Source organism: Triticum urartu, chromosome 2, assembly GCF_003073215.2.
Source record: "Triticum urartu cultivar G1812 chromosome 2, Tu2.1, whole genome shotgun sequence".
NCBI classification, from domain to species: domain Eukaryota; kingdom Viridiplantae; phylum Streptophyta; class Magnoliopsida; order Poales; family Poaceae; genus Triticum; species Triticum urartu.
Genome location: NC_053023.1, coordinates 571,750,280 through 571,767,995, shown reverse-complemented (window position 1 = coordinate 571,767,995; position 17,716 = coordinate 571,750,280). Strand labels below are relative to the sequence as shown.

At 44.9% G+C, this 17,716-nt stretch overlaps 1 pseudogene; it reads right to left on the bottom strand.

The window, feature by feature from the left end:
- Positions 1-425: 425 nt before the first annotated feature.
- Positions 426-2,928, bottom strand: LOC125537319 (annotated as a pseudogene).
- Positions 2,929-17,716: the final 14,788 nt, after the last annotated feature.

The following is a 17,716-nucleotide window of genomic DNA, read 5'->3' as shown; positions in this document are numbered from 1 at the left end:
AATTACAGAGCTAAAATAAACAGTTTTTTGGTTGATGGTACATCAGTAACTATAGTATTTGTCATCGAATTGCTTCATGCTACCGTGACACTTACCATTTAGGTTAAAGCATCTTCAACAGACGCGCTACATAAGTCGCGCGCTCGAAAAGATGCATGTATAGCGCACGCGGAACAAAAACAGAGATTTAACAGAAGCTGTAAAATAGAGCACGCACAAAAATGAGGATATAAATTTAACGCACGTGGGCTGCAGAGCAGCAAATGTGAGGCGCCGGCTTATAAGTGCGGGCTGCTGCATATGGGGCCGCTGGGTTTTTGTGTGTCTCTTAAACCTCTAGTGCGCAAAATCATTGTTTCAATGTTGTAAAAAATATTAGCGCGCCGCGCGAGTGTTGGAGATGCTCTAAATACTTTAACAGCTAATTATTTGACAGAGCTCAGCGGCTTCAGAGCTAGGGCCTCGGGGCGCCGGTCTCCGGAACAGCGGCAACCGGCATGGCACCGGTGTCGGTGAACCACGGAAGCCGGAGCGCGGCGGCAGCATCCAGCCGCCTGGATGGATTGGACGTGAGGAGCCCCTGGAGGACCTGGAACCCTTCCTTGGACAGCAGCTTCTCGGGGAACAGCTTGCGCAGCCGTTGGTGCGCTCGCCATTGCTGTGCCTGTACCTCGTGTCCCGGCGAACTGAAGGCAGGCCCCGACTCTCTCTCTTTCTCGCCTAGCGTGCCGAGCAGATCGAAGATCTTGTAGAGCAGCTCGTCTATGCCGTCCCCTGGGAACAGCTTGTTCCCGGTGAGGAGCTCCGCCATCACGCAGCCGATGGACCACAGGTCGACGCGCGTGTCGTAGCGGGGATCCTCCAGCAGCATCTCCGGCGCGCTGTACACCCAAGTCCCGGCAGCCCAATACTTCTCGGGGTCCCGCTCGGCCGTGGACATCGCCGCATTAGTAGAAAACAGGGCTTTGATCCAGTCCTGGTTAGCCCATTAGTCTCGGTTCAGTTCAGAACTAGGACCAATGGGGGCATTGGTCTCGATTCGTGAGTTCAGAGGGCCGGCCGGGCCACGTGGTTCATTGGTTCCGGTTCATTTTGACTTTTTGGTCTCGATTGGTGGGATGAACTGGCACCAATGGGCCTCGCTCCTGGCCCACAACCATTGGTCCCGGTTCGTGCCTTAAACCGGGACTAAAGATTAGACCTTTAGTCCCGGTTTGAGGCACGAACCGGGACTAATGGGGTTGAGACCTTTAGTCCCGGTTCGTGCCACGAACCAGTATTAAAGGTCCCATTTTCAAACTCTATCCCCCCCGGATCGCCTTTTTAGTTTTAAAGAAAATAAAAGAAAATGATGGAAATGTCAAAAAAATAAAAAATAAATAAGTTTCCCATGTGATATGTGGTCTAGTTGTTGGAAAAATTTACAAATATGAATTTTGACTTTATTTGCAAAATCTCTCTGAAATTTGTAAAAATGAGCATAACTTTTGCATACTAACTCGGATGAAAAAGTTTTTTATATGAAAATCATCTACTCGAAAAGTTACATCCGAATTTAACCGGGGGAACCCCGTTAAACATTTTCAAAATCCTCAAAAACCTAATAGAAAAAAGTTACGGGGCTTTTAAAATCTAAAATGAAAAAAATCGAAAAAAATTCAAACAGTGGGCAAACTCTGGTCAAACAATGATCAAACTAATTATTCTAAAATATTAGTGTTACTAAATAGTTATTTCAATTTTGGTCAAATCTGGTCAAACTGTGGTCAAACAATGGTCAAACTAATTATTCAAGAAATATTAGTGTTACTAAATAATTATTGTTTTTTAAAACAATAGTTTCAAAATAAAACTATGAAATGTGTCACTTCATGCTCAAGCAAAATTTCTGAAGGTTAATAGGATTGACATCTTAGTATTGTCAGGAAAACAACAAGTGCAGACTTGGAGCGAGGGAGAATAGAACCCGAAAGTTAAGCGTGCTCAGGCTGGAGGAGTCGGAGGATGGGTGACCGTTCGGGAAGTTAGATGATTTGGAATGATGAGGGGTGATTAGAGGATAAATTGAGAAGTGATGAGGGGTGGTGATTACAGACTAAAGGTGGAGCTCCACGTGGCCGCGACCTTTAGTCCCGGTTCTGGATTGAACCGGGACTAAAGGGAGAGGCATTAGTACCGACCCTTTAGTCCCGGTTCCAGAACCGGGACTGAAGGCCCTTTTTCTACTAGTGCCGCCCCGTAGTCTCCGATCTTGACGACGATGCTGCCGCCGTTCTGGACCACGAGGATGTTCTCAGGCTTGATGTCGCGGTGCATGATGCCGTGCGTGTGCATCACCTCCGCGCCGGCTAGCAGCTGCCGCATGATGGAGCGCACGTCCCTCTCCGAAAACAGCCGGCGACCGAAACGGATTCGCTTGCTGAGGACCTGGCGCAGGCTCGGCCCGGCGAATTCCATGACGAGGAAGTAGTCTCTGCGCCCCTTGGCGTCGCGCGGTGTGCGCACGACGCCGCGCAGGGCCATGAGGGAGGGGTGGCCGCCGCATGCCGCCATTATGCAGGCCTCCCGAAGGAGCTCACCGACGATGTGTTTGGAGTCTGACCCGGCTTCGCAGCGGAGAGCCTTCACGGCGACGACGGCCTGGCCGGTGGCGCGGTGCCGCGCCTTGAAGACGTTGCCGAACGTGCCCCTGCCGAGCGTGCACACCTCCTCGTAGCAGCGATAGTTGCCCATGCGCCGCTTCCTCGTCGTCTTCCTCCTCCTTCCCTGGGCGACCTCGTCGATCATGGCCGAAACGGCAGCGACTCGCCTGGCGCTCAGGGCTGCAATACTACCAGGTGCCCCGTGGCCACCGATCATTGCGCAAATGGAGGCGATTCGGGAGGCGACCGTGGTCATGCCCCCGGAGGCTGTCTCGCCGTTCGCCATGTCACTTATTCCCATTGCGCACGCGTGGAACGGTGGAGGGCGTGCACGGTGGTTGTCCGCGCCGTACCTGGGGCCTAATAGGGGATGCCGGCATTATATCGAACATGTTCACGACGATTTCTAGCCGGGTTCGGAAAGCCACCTAGCGTCGGACGTGTTCTGGGTTTGGAAAGCCGCCACACCAGACGGACTCAGTTTGCTAGCCTTGGGTTTGTTTTTTGTAATTTTTTGACATCGGATTGTCTTCTTTTTACAAACTAGCGTGATGGCCCGTTCGGAAGCACGGTACTATTAGAATTGGAAACTTTTGCCCTGTTCGGAGTCCCTCCACTCGACCGCTCCGCTCCGGGAGTAGGCGGAGCCGTGGAGCTATAGTTAAAAAGCATGGAGCTGCAGTCCCTTCACTCCGCAGCTCCTCGTATTTTTAGGAGTTGGTGGGTTGCCGAGCAGTGCCTTTGCCTAGTGTAACATGACCTTTGCCGAGTATTTTTATGTTTTTGCACTTGGCAAACAAATCTTTGTCGAGTGTTCTTTAGCACTAGACAAATATGACCTTTGTCAAGGGGTTTTTTTTCACTCGGCAAATAATTCTTTGCCGTGTTCTTTTTTGCACTCAGCAAACACTTATTTTTGCTTCTTTTCCTTTCATTTCTTATAGTATTTCTTTTCATTTGTATGTTATTTGTTTTGCTTTGTTCTTCTCTACATTAATTTTCTTAGTTTTTTTTCGTTTTTTACTTTCCCCACTTTATTTTCTATATGCATTAATTAGGTGCATTTTTAGTCATTTAGTAAATATATTAAAATTTTGAACTGTAAGTGCATGAAAAAGGAACATAATTTTTTTTTTGTTTTTTACTTTCCCCACTTTATTTTTATATGCATTAATTAGGTGCATTTTTAGTCATTTAGTTAATATAATAAAATTTTGAACTATAAGTGCATGAAAAAGGTACAAAATTAGACTGGAAATATTATTTATGTTCTTTAGTCTATGTTTATGCCTTGTGAAAAAAGGAATTGCAAACATGTGGGTGCCAAGACTCGACCCTGGACATGGAGTTTATTGGTTTTAATTACAAAAAATGCAATACCAGGTCGATCATGGCCAAAATGGCGGCGACTCGCCTAGCGCTCAAGGCTTCAATATCAGGTGCCCCATGGCCACCAATCATTGCGCATATGCAGGCTATTCGGGGGGCGACAATGATCATGCCCCCAGAGGTTGTCTCGTCGTCCGCCATGTCGCTTATTCCCATTGTGCCGCGTGGAGGAGGGGAGGACGTGCTCAGTGGTATCCGCGCCGTGCCTGGGCACTAGTAGGGGATGCAGGCGTTATATCGATCATGTTCGCGACGATTTCTAGCCGGATTTGGAAAGCCACCTACCGTCAGATGCACCCTAGGTTCGGAAAGTCACCATGCAGTAGGGAAGGGAAATAGGAAAACGACTCCATTTGCTGGCCCAGTTTAGTGCCTGAAAATTCAGTTTGGATCAGTTGATATTTTAGGCCGTTGATTTTTTTACTTCAAGATTCGTGCTCTCTTTTTTTCAGTTGTGACTGTTGTTGTATTTTGAGCCCAAATTTTTTATGGACCACTGTTTTGGGTCAGTCGGTTTCTATTTGGGTTGATGCTCATTTCGTGTTGCCTGTTTATAGGCCTACATGCTTCGTTATATTATATTTGTATGCATTTTTTGCTGGATATTCAATTCGGTGCTCAGGCTCATCTGCATCCGGTGAACAATAAATTCAGAAAAAAATACTAAAAAGGAAGATGTTCCGACGCGTGATGTTCGTGCCAAATTACAGCTTCTTCGGACAGATGAGGAGCATGGAAAAAGAGACAAAATCGCTCAAAACAGTACATGAACAGTATGTTGGAAATATGCCCTAGAGGCAATAATAAAATGATTATTATTATATTTCCTTGTTCATGATAATTGTCTATTGTTCATGCTATAATTGTGTTATCCGAAAATCATAATACATATGTGAATACATAGACCATAACATGTCCCTAGTAAGCCTCTAGTTAACTAGCTCGTTGATCAATAGATAGTCACGGTTTCCTGACTATGGACATTGGATGTCATTGATAACGGAATCACATCATTAGGAGAATGATGTGATGGACAAGACCCAATCCTAAGCATAGCACAAGATCGTTTAGTTCGTTTGCTAGAGTTTTTTCAGTGTCAAGTATCATTTCCTTAGACCATGAGATCGTGTAACTCCCGGATGTCGTAGGAGTGCTTTGGATGTACCAAACGTCACAACGTAACTGGGTGACTATAAAGATATACTACAGGTATCCCCGAAAGTATCTATTGGGTTGACACGGATCGAGACTGGAATTTGTCACTCCGTATGACGGAGAGGTATCTCTGGGCCCACTCGGTAATGCATCATCATAATGAGCTCAATGTGACCAAGTGTTTGGTCACGGGATCATGCATTACGGTACGAGTAAAGTGACTTGCCGGTAACGAGATTGAACAAGGTATTGGGATACCGACGATCGAATCTCGGGCAAGTAACGTTCCGATTAACAAAGGGAATTGTATACGGGATTGATTGAATCCTCGACATCGTGGTTCATACGATGAGATCATCGTGGAACATGTGGGAGCCAACATGGGTATCCAGATCCCGCTGTTGGTTATTGACCGGAGAGTCGTCTCGGTCATGTCTACGTGTCTCCCGAACCCGTAGGGTCTACACACTTAAGGTTCGGTTACGTAGGGTTGTAGAGATATTAGTATGCGGTAACCCAAAAGTTGTTCGGAGTCCCGGATAAGATCCCGGACGTCACGAGGAGTTCCGGAATGGTCCGGAGGTGAAGATTTATATATAGGAAGTCCAGTTTCAGCCATCGAGAAAGTTTCGGGGGTAATCGGTATTGTACCGGGACCACCGGAAGGGTCCCGGGGGTCCACCGGGTGGGGCCACCTATCCCGGAGGGCCCCATGGGCTGAAGTGGGAGGGGAACCAGCCCCTAGTGGGCTGGTGCGCCCCCCATGGGCCTCCCCTGCGCCTAGGGTTGGAAACCCTAGGGATGGGGGGCGCCCCACTTGGCTTGGGGGGCAAGTTCCCCCCCTGGGCCGCCGCCCTCCTTGTAGATCCCATCTCCTAGGGCCGGCACCCCCTAGGGGCCCTATATATAGTGGGGGGAGGGAGGGCAGCCGCACCAAGTCTCTGGCGCCTCCCTCTCCCCACGTAACACCTCTCTCTCTCGTTGGAGCTTGGCGAAGCCCTGCCGAGATCACCGTTGCTTCCACCACCACGCCGTTGTGCTGCTGGATCTCCATCAACCTCTCCTTCCCCTTGCTGGATCAAGAAGGAGGAGACGTCTTCCCAACCGTACGTGTGTTGAACGCAGAGGTGCCGTCCGTTCGGCGCTAGGTCATCGGTGATTTGGATCATGACGAGTACGACTCCATCAACCCCGTTCTCTTGAACGCTTTCGCTCGCGATCTACAAGAGTATGTAGATGCACTCCCCTCTCCCTTGTTGCTAGATGACTCCATAGATTGATCTTGGTGATGCGTAGAAAATTTTAAAATTCTGCTACGTTCCCCAACAGTGGCATCATGAGCTAGTTCTATGCGTAGTTTCTATGCACGAGTAGAACACAAGTTGTTGTGGGCGTTGATTTTGTCAATTTACTTGCCGTTACTAGTTTGTCTTGATTCGGCGGCATCGTGGGATGAAGCGGCCCGGACCGACCTTACACGTACGCTTACTTGAGACTGGTTCCACCGACTGACATGCACTAGTTGCATAAGGTGGCTAGCGGGTGTCTGTCTCTCCCACTTTAGTCGGATCGGATTCGAGAAAAGGGTCCTTATGAAGGGTAAATAGAAATTGGCATATCACGTTGTGGTTTTGGCGTAGGTAAGAAATGTTCTTGCTAGAAACCTATAGCAGCCACGTAAAAACTTGCAACAACAATTAGAGGACGTCTAACTTGTTTTTGCAGCATGTGCCATGTGATGTGATATGGCCAAAAGGATGTGATGAATGATATACGTGATGTATGAGATTGATCATGTTCTTGTAATAGGAATCACGACTTGCATGTCGATGAGTATGACAACCGGCAGGAGCCATAGGAGTTGTCTTAATTTATTTATGACCTGCATGTCAACATAAACGTCATGTAATTACTTTACTTTATTTCTAAACTATTAGCCATAGTAGTAGAAGTAATAGATGACGAGATAACTTCATGAAGACACGATGATGGAGATCATGATGATGGAGATCATGGTGTCATGCCGGTGACGATGATGATCATGGCGCCCCGAAGATGGAGATCAAAAGGAGCAAATGATATTGGCCATATCATGTCACTATTTGATTGCATGTGATGTTTATCATGTTTTTGCTTCTTATTTGCTTAGAACGACGGTAGTAAATAAGATGATCCCTCACAATAATTTCAAGAAAGTTTCCCCCCTAATTGTGCGCCATTGCTAAGGTCCGTTGTTCCGAAGCACCACGTGATGATCGGGTGTGATGGGCTCTAACGTTCGCATACAATGGGTGTAAGCTAGATTTACACATGCAATACACTTAGGTTGACTTGACGAGCCTAGCATGTACAGACATGGCCCCGAAACACGGAAGACCGAAAGGTCGAACATGAGTCGTATAGAAGATACGATCAACATGAAGATGTTCACCAATGATGACTAGTCCGTCTCACGTGATGATCGGACACGGCCTAGTTGAATCGGATCATGTATCACTTAGATGACTAGAGGGATGTCTATCTGAGTGGGAGTTCATTGAATAATTTGATTATATGAACTTAATTATCATGAACTTAGTCTAAAATCTTTGCAATATGTCTTGTAGATCAAATGGCCCACGCTAATGTTGCCCTCAACTTCAACGCGTTCCTAGAGAAAACCAAGCTGAAAGACGATGGCAGCAACTACACGGACTGGGTCCGTAACCTGAGGATTATCCTCATAGCTGCCAGGAAAGCATATGTCCTTGATGCACCGCTAGGTGAAGCACCTGTTTTCCCTGCAGAACAAGACGTTATGAACGCTTGGCAGACACATAGTGATGATTACTCCCTGGTTCAATGCGGCATGCTTTACAGCTTAGAACCGGGGCTCCAAAAGCGTTTTGAGCAACACGGAGCATATGAGATGTTCCAAGAGCTGAAAATGGTTTTCCAAGCTCACGCCCGGGTCGATAGATATGAAGTCTCCGACAAGTTATACAGTTGTAAGATGGAGGAGAACAGTTCTGTCAGCGAGCACATACTCAAAATGTCTGGGCTGCATAACCGCTTGTCTCAGCTAGGAGTTAATCTCCCAGATGATGCGGTCGTTGACAGAATCCTTCAGTCGCTCCCACCTAGCTACAAGAGCTTTGTGATGAACTTCAATATGCAGGGGATGGAAAAGACCATTCCCGAGGTATATTCAATGCTGAAATCAGCGGAGGTGGAAATCAAAAAGGAACATCAAGTGTTGATGGTGAATAAAACCACTAAGTTCAAGAAAGGCAAGGGTAAAAAGAACTTCAAGAAGGACGGCAAGGGAGTTGCCGCGCCCGGTAAGCAAGCTGCCAGGAAGAAGTCAAAGAATGGACCTAAGCCTGAGACTGAGTGCTTTTATTGCAAGGGAAACGGTCACTGGAAGCGGAATTGCCCCAAGTACTTAGTGGAAAAGAAGGCCGGCAATACCAAAGGTATATGTGATATACATGTTATTGATGTGTACCTTACCAGTGCTCGTAGTAGCTCCTGGGTATTTGATACCGGTGCAGTTGCCCATATTTGTAACTCAAAACAGGAACTGCGGAATAAACGGAGACTGGCGAAGGACGAGGTGACGATGCGCGTCGGGAATGGTTCCAAGGTCGATGTGATCGTCGTCGGCACGCTACCTCTGCATTTACCTACGGGATTAGTTTTAAACCTCAATAATTGTTATTTAGTACCAGCTTTGAGCATGAACATTGTATCTGGATCTCGTTTAATGCGAGATGGCTACTCATTTAAATCTGAGAATAATGGTTGTTCTATTTATATGAGAGACATGTTTTATGGTCATGCCCCGCTGGTCAATGGTTTATTCTTACTTAATCTCGAACATGATGTTACACACATTCATAGTGTGAATGCCAAATGATGTAAGGTTGATAATGATAGTCCCACATACTTGTGCCACTGCCGCCTTGGTCACATTGGTGTCAAACGCATGAAGAAAATCCATGCAGATGGACTTTTGGAGTCTCTTGATTATGAATCATTTGACACGTGTGAACCATGCCTCATGGGTAAAATGACCAAGACTCCATTCTCCGGAACAATGGAGCAAGCAACCAACTTATTGGAAATCATACATACTGATGTGTGCGGTCCAATGAGCGTTGAGGCTCGCGGTGGCTATCGTTATGTCCTCACCCTCACTGATGACTTAAGTAGATATGGGTATGTCTACTTAATGAAACACAAGTCTGAGACCTTTGAAAAGTTCAAGGAATTTCAGAGTGAGGTTGAGAATCAATGTGACAGGAAAATCAAGTTCTTACGATCAGATCGTGGGGGAGAAAATTTGAGTCACGAATTTGGCACGCACTTAAGGAAATGTGGAATAGTTTCACAACTCACGCCGCCTGGAACACCACAGCGTAATGGTGTGTCCGAACGTCGTAATCGCACCCTATTGGATATGGTACGATCTATGATGTCTCTTACCGATCTACCGCTATCTTTTTGGGGTTATGCTATAGAGACTACCGCATTCACTTTAAATAGGGCTCCGTCGAAATCCGTTGAGACGACACCATATGAATTGTGGTTTGGCAAGAAACCTAAGCTGTCGTTTCTGAAAGTTTGGGGATGCGATGCTTATGTCAAGAAACTTCAACCTGAAAAGCTCGAACCCAAATCGGAAAAATGCATCTTCATAGGATACCCTAAAGAAACTATTGGGTATACCTTCTATCTTAGATTCGAAGGCAAGACATTTGTTGCCAAGAATGGATCCTTTCTAGAGAAAGAGTTTCTCTCGAAAAAGTAAGTGGGAGGAAAGTAGAACTTGATGAAGTATTGCTTCTTGAACCGGAGAGTGGCGCAGCTCAAGAAATTGTTCGTGAGGTGTCTGCACCGACTAGGGAGGAAGTTAATGATGATGATCATGAAACTTCAGATCAAGTTGCTACTGAACTTCGAAGGTCCACAAGGACGCGTTCCGCACCAGAGTGGTGCGGCAACCCTGTCCTGGAAATCATGTTGTAGGACAATGGTGAACCTTCGAACTATGAAGAAGCGATGGCGGGCCCAGATTCCGACAAATGGCTGGAAGCCATGAAATCCGAGATAGGATCCATGTATGAAAACGAAGTATGGACTTTGACTGACTTGCCCGTTGATCGGCGAGCCATAGAAAATAAATGGATCTTTAAGAAGAAGACAGACGCGGATGGTAATGTGACCATCTATAAAGCTCGGCTTGTCGCTAAGGGTCATCGACAAGTTCAAGGGGTTGACTACAATGAGACTTTCTCACCCGTAGCGAAGCTGAAGTCCGTCCAAATCATGTTAGCAATTGTCGCATTCTATGATTATGAGATATGGCAAATGGACGTCAAAACGGCATTCCTTAATGGTTTCCTTAAGGAAGAATTGTATATGATGCAGCCGGAAGGTTTTGTCGATCCTAAGAATGCTGACAAGGTGTGCAAGCTCCAACGCTCAATCTATGGGCTGGTGCAAGCATCTCAGAGTTAGAACATTCGTTTTGATGAGATGATCAAAGCGTTTGGGTTTACGCAGACTTATGGAGAAGCCTGCATTTACAAGAAAGTGAGTGGGAGCTCCGTAGCATTTCTCATATTGTATGTGGTGTTGGGGAACGTAGTGATTTCAAAAAAATTCCTACGCACACGCAAGATCATAGTGATGCATAGCAACAAGAGGGGAGAGTGTGATCTATGTACCCTTGTAGACCGACAGTGGAAGCGTTAGCACAACGCGGTTGATGTAGTCGTACGTCTTCACGGCCCGACCGATCAAACACCGAAACTATGGCACCTCCGAGTTTTAGCACACGTTCAGCTCGATGACGATCCCCGGACTCCGATCCAGCAAAGTGTCGGGGAAGAGTTCCGTCAGCACGACGGCGTGGTGACGATCTTGATGTACTATCGTCGCAGGGCTTCGCCTAAGCACCGCTACAATATTATCGAGGATTATGGTGGAAGGGGGAACCGCACACGGCTAAGAATATGATCACGTGGATCAACTTGTGTGTCTAGGGGTGCCCCCTGCCCCCGTATATAAAGGATCAAGGGGAGGAGGCCGGTCGGCCCCTATGGCGTGCCAAGGAGGAGTCCTCCTCCTAGTAGGAGTAAAGAAGTGGGGAGGGAGAAGGAAAGGGGGGCGCCGCCCCCCCTCTCCTACTCCAATTCAGACCAGGGGGAGGAGGCGCGCGGCCCACCTTTGGCTGCCCCTCTCCCTCTCTCCACTAAGTCCCATATGGCCCATTACTTCTCCCGGGGGGGTTCCGGTAACCCTCCGACTCTCCGGTTTTCTCCGAAATCACCCGGAACACTTCCGGTGTCCGAATATAGCCGTCCAATATATCAATTTTTATGTCTCGACCATTTCGAGACTCCTCGTCATGTCCGTGATCACATCCGGGACTCCGAACTAACTTCGGTACATCAAAACTCATAAACTCATAATATAACTGTCATCGAAACCTTAAGCGTGCAGACCCTACGGGTTCGAGAACAATGTAGAAATGACCGAGACACGTCTCCGGTCAATAACCAATAGCGGAACCTGGATGCTCATATTGGCTCCTACATATTCTACGAAGATCTTTATCGGTCAGACCGCATAACAACATACGTTGTTCCCTTTGTCATCGGTATGTTACTTGCCCGAGATTCGATCGTCGGTATCTCAATACCTAGTTCAATCTCGTTACCGGCAAGTCTCTTTACTCGTTCCATAATACATCATCTTGCAACTAACTCATTAGTTGCAATGCTTGCAAGGCTTATGTGATGTGCATTACCGAGAGGGCCCAGAGATACCTCTCCGACAATCGGAGTGACAAATCCTAATCTCGAAATACACCAACCCAACATGTACCTTTGGAGACACCTGTAGTGTACCTTTATAATCACCCATTTACGTTGTGACGTTTGGTAGCACACAAAGTGTTCCTCCGGCAAACGGGAGTTGCATAATCTCATAGTCATAGGAACATGTATAAGTTATGAAGCAAGCAATAGCAACATACTAAACGATCGGGTGCTAAGCTAATGGAATGGGTCATGTCAATAAGATCATTCACCTAGTGATGTGATCCCGTTAATCAAATAACAACTCTTTGTTCATGGTTAGGAAACATAACCATCTTTGATTAACGAGCTAGTCAAGTAGAGGCATACTAGTGACACTCCGTTTGTCTATGTATTCACACATGTATTATGTTTCCGGTTAATACAATTCTAGCATGAATAATAAACATTTATCATGATATAAGGAAATAAATAATAACTTTATTATTGCCTCTAGGGCATATTTCCTTCAGTCTCCCACTTGCACTAGAGTCAATAATCTAGATTACACAGTAATGATTCTAACACCCATGGAGCCTTGGTGATGATCATGTTTTGCTCGTGAAAGAGGCTTAGTCAACGGGTCTACAACATTCAGATCCGTATGTATCTTGCAAATCTCTATGTCTCCCACCTGGACTAGATCCCGGATGGAATTGAAGCGTCCCTTGATGTGCTTGGTTCTCTTGTGAAATCTGGATCCCTTTGCCAAGGCAATTGCACCAGTATTGTCACAAAAGATTTTCATTGGACCCGATGCACTAGGTATGACACCTAGATCGGATATGAACTCCTTCATCCAGACTCCTTCATTTGCTGCTTCCGAAGCAGCTATGTACTCCGCTTCACATGTAGATCCCGCCACAACGCTTTGTTTAGAACTGCACCAACTGACAGCTCCACCGTTTAATGTAAACATGTATCCGGTTTGCGATTTAGAATCGTCCGGATCAGTGTCAAATCTTGCATCAACGTAACCTTTTACGATGAGCTCTTTGTCACCTCCATATATGAGAAACATATCCTTAGTCCTTTTCAGGTATTTCAGGATGTTCTTGACCGCTGTCCAGTGATCCACTCCTGGATCACTTTGGTACCTCCCTGCTAGACTTATAGCAAGGCACACATCAGGTCTGGTACACAGCATTGCATACATGATAGAGCCTATGGCTGAAGCATAGGGAACATCTTTCATTTTCTCTCTATCTTCTGCAGTGGTCGGGCATTGAGTCTTACTCCACTTCACACCTTGTAACACAGGCAAGAACCCTTTCTTTGCTTGATCCATTTTGAACTTCTTCAAAATTTTGTCAAGGTATGTGCTTTGTGAAAGTCCAATTAAGCGTAATGATCTATCTCTATAGATCTTAATGCCTAATATGTAAGCAGCTTCACCGAGGTCTTTCATTGAAAAACTCTTATTATGTGCTTTGTGAAAGTCCAATTAAGCGTAATGATCTATCTCTATAGATCTTAATGCCTAATATGTAAGCAGCTTCACCGAGGTCTTTCATTGAAAAACTCTTATTATGTGCTTTGTGAAAGTCCAATTAAGCGTAATGATCTATCTCTATAGATCTTAATGCCTAATATGTAAGCAGCTTCACCGAGGTCTTTCATTGAAAAACTCTTATTATGTGCTTTGTGAAAGTCCAATTAAGCGTAATGATCTATCTCTATAGATCTTAATGCCTAATATGTAAGCAGCTTCACCGAGGTCTTTCATTGAAAAACTCTTATTCAAGTATCCCTTTATGCTATCCAGAAATTCTATATCATTTCCAATTAGTAATATGTCATCCACATATAATATCAGAAATGCTACAGAGCTCCCACTCACTTTCTTGTAAATACAGGCTTCTCCAAAAGTCTGTATAAAACCAAATGCTTTGATCACACTATCAAAGCGTTTATTCCAACTCTGAGAGGCTTGCACCAGTCCATAAATGGATCACTGGAGCTTGCACACTTTGTTAGCTCCCTTTGGATCGACAAAACCTTCTGGTTGCATCATATACAACTCTTCTTCCAGAAATCCATTCAGGAATGCAGTTTTGACATCCATCTGCCAAATTTCATAATCATAAAATGCGGCAATTGCTAACATGATTCGGACAGACTTAAGCATCGCTACGGGTGAGAAGGTCTCATCGTAGTCAATCCCTTGAACTTGCCGAAAACCTTTTGCGACAAGTCGAGCTTTGTAGACAGTAATATTACCGTCAGCGTCAGTCTTCTTCTTGAAGATCCATTTATTCTCAATTGCTTGCCGATCATCGGGCAAGTCAACCAAAGTCCATACTTTGTTCTCATACATGGATCCCATCTCAGATTTCATGGCTTCAAGCCATTTTGCGGAATCTGGGCTCACCATCGCTTCTTCATAGTTCGTAGGTTCATCATGATCTAGTAGCATGACTTCCAGAACAGGATTACCGTACCACTCTGGCGCGGATCTCACTCTGGTTGATCTACGAGGTTCAGTAGTATCTTGTTCTGAAGTTTCATGATCATCATCATTAGCTTCCTCACTAACTGGTGTAGGTGTCACAGAAACAGGTTTTTGTGATGTACTACTTTCCAATAAGGGAGTAGGTACAATTACCTCGTCAAGTTCTACTTTCCTCCCACTCACTTCTTTCGAGAGAAACTCCTTCTCCAGAAAGTTTCTGAATTTAGCAACAAAAGTCTTGCCTTCGGATCTGTGATAGAAGGTGTATCCAATAGTTTCCTTTGGATATCCTATGAAGACACATTTCTCCGATTTGGGTTCGAGCTTATCAGGTTGAAGCTTTTTCACATAAGCATCGCAGCCCCAAACTTTCAGAAACGACAACTTTGGTTTCTTGCCAAACCACAATTCATAAGGCGTCGTCTCAACGGATTTTGATGGTGCCCTATTTAACGTGAATGCGGCCGTCTCTAGAGCGTATCCCCAAAATGATAGCGGTAAATCAATAAGAGACATCATAGATCGCACCATATCTAGTAAAGTACGATTACGACGTTCGGACACACCCTTACGCTATGGTGTTCCGGGTGGCGTGAGTTGCGAAACTATTCCACAATTTTTCAAATGTACACCAAACTCGTAACTCAAATATTCTCCTCCATGATCAGATCGTAGGAATTTTATTTTCTTGTTACGATGATTTTCAACTTCACTCTAAAATTCTTTGAACTTTTCAATTGTTTCAGACTTGTGTTTCATTAAGTAGATATACCCATATCTGCTTAAGTCATCTGTGAAGGTGAGAAAATAACGATATCCGCCACGAGCCTCAACGTTCATCGGACCACATACATCCGTATGTATGATTTCCAACAAATCTGTTGCTCTCTCCATAGTACCGGAGAACGGTGTTTTTGTCATCTTACCCATAAGGCACGGTTCGCAAGTACCAAGTGATTCATAATCAAGTGGTTCCAAAAGCCCATCAGTATGGAGTTTCTTCATGCGCTTTATACCGATATGACCCAAACGGCAGTGCCACAAATAAGTTGCACTATCATTATCAACTCTACATCTTTTGGCTTCAACACTATGAATATGTGTGTCACTACTATCGAGATTCAATAAAAATAGACCACTCTATAAGGGTGCATGACCATAAAAGATATTACTCATATAAATAGAACAACCATTATTCTCAGATTTAAATGAATAACCGTCTCGCATCAAACAAGATCCAGATATAATGTTCATGCTTAACGCTGGCACCAAATAACAATTATTTAGGTCTAATATTAATCCCGAAGGTAGATGTAGAGGTAGCGTGCCGACTGCGATCACATCGACTTTGGAACCGTTTCCCACGCGCATCGTCACCTCATCCTTAGCCAATCTTCGCTTAATCCGTAGTCCCTGTTTCGAGTTGCAAATATTAGCAACAGAACCAGTATCAAATACCCAGGTGCTACTGCGAGCATTAGTAAGGTACACATCAATAACATGTATATCACATATACCTTTGTTCACCTTGCCATCCTTCTTATCCGCCAAATACTTGGGGCAGTTCCGCTTCCAGTGACCAGTCTGCTTGCAGTAGAAGCACTCAGTTTCAGGCTTAGGTCCAGGTTTGGGTTTCTTCTCTTGAGTAGCAACTTGCTTGCTGTTCTTTTTGAAGTTCCCCTTATTCTTCCCTTTGCCCTTTTTCTTGAAACTAGTGGTCTTGTTGACCATCAACACTTGATGCTCCTTCTTGATTTCTACCTCTGCAGCTTTCAGCATTGCGAAGAGCTCGGGAATAGTCTTATTCATCCCTTGCATATTATAGTTCATCACGAAGCTCTTGTAGCTTGGTGTCAGTGATTGGAGAATTCTGTCAATGACGCAATCATCTGGAAGATTAACTCCCAATTGAATCAAGTGATTATTATACCCAGACATTTTGAGTATATGCTCACTGACAGAACTGTTCTCCTCCATCTTGCAGCTATAGAACTTATTGGAGACTTTATATCTCTCAATCCGGGCATTTGCTTGAAATATTAACTTCAACTCCTGGAACATCTCATATGCTCCATGACGTTCAAAACGTCGTTGAAGTCCCGATTCTAAGCCGTAAAGCATGGCACACTGAACTATCGAGTAGTCATCAGCTTTGCTCTGCCAGACGTTCATAACATCTGGTGTTGCTCCAGCAGCAGGCCTAGCACGCAGCGGTGCTTCCAGGACGTAATTCTTCTGTGCAGCAATGAGGATAATCCTCAAGTTACGGACCCAGTCCGTGTAATTGCTATCATCATCTTTCAACTTTGCTTTCTCAAGGAACACATTAAAATTCAACGGAACAACAGCACGAGCCATCTATCTACAATCAAGCATAAACAAGCAAGATACTATCAGGTACTAAGTTTCATGATAAATTTAGGTTCAATTAATTTACTTAAAGAACTCCCACTTAGATAGACATCCCTCTAATCCTCTAAGTGATTACGTGATCCAAATCAACTAAACCATGTCCGATCATCACGTGAGATGGAGTAGTTTCATTGGTGAACATCACTATGTTGATCATATCTACTATATGATTCACGCTCGACCTTTCGGTCTCCGTGTTTCGAGGCCATATCTGTATATGCTTGGTGAAGGAAATATGCCCTAGAGGCAATAATAAAGTTATTATTTATTTCCTTATTTCATGATAAATGTTTATTATTCATACTAGAATTGTATTAACCGGAAACATAATACATGTGTGAATACATAGACAAACAGAGTGTCACTAGTATGCCTCTACTTGACTAGCTCGTTAATCAAAGATGGTTATATTTCCTAACCATGGACAAAGAGTTGTTATTTGATTAACGGGATCACATCATTAGGTGAATGATCTGATTGACATGACCCATTCCATTAGCTTAGCACCCGATCGTTTAGTATGTTGCTATTGCTTTCTTCATGACTTATACATGTTCCTATGACTATGAGATTATGCAACTCCCGTTTGCCGGAGGAACACTTTGGGTGCTACCAAACGTCACAACGTAACTGGGTGATTATAAAGGAGCATTAAAGGTGTCTCCAAAGGTAGATGTTGGGTTGGCGTATTTCGAGATTAGGATTTGTCACTCCGATTGTCGGAGAGGTATCTCTGGGCCCTCTCGGTAATGCACATCACATAAGCCTTGCAAGCATTGCAACTAATGAGTTAGTTGCGAGATGATGTATTACGGAACGAG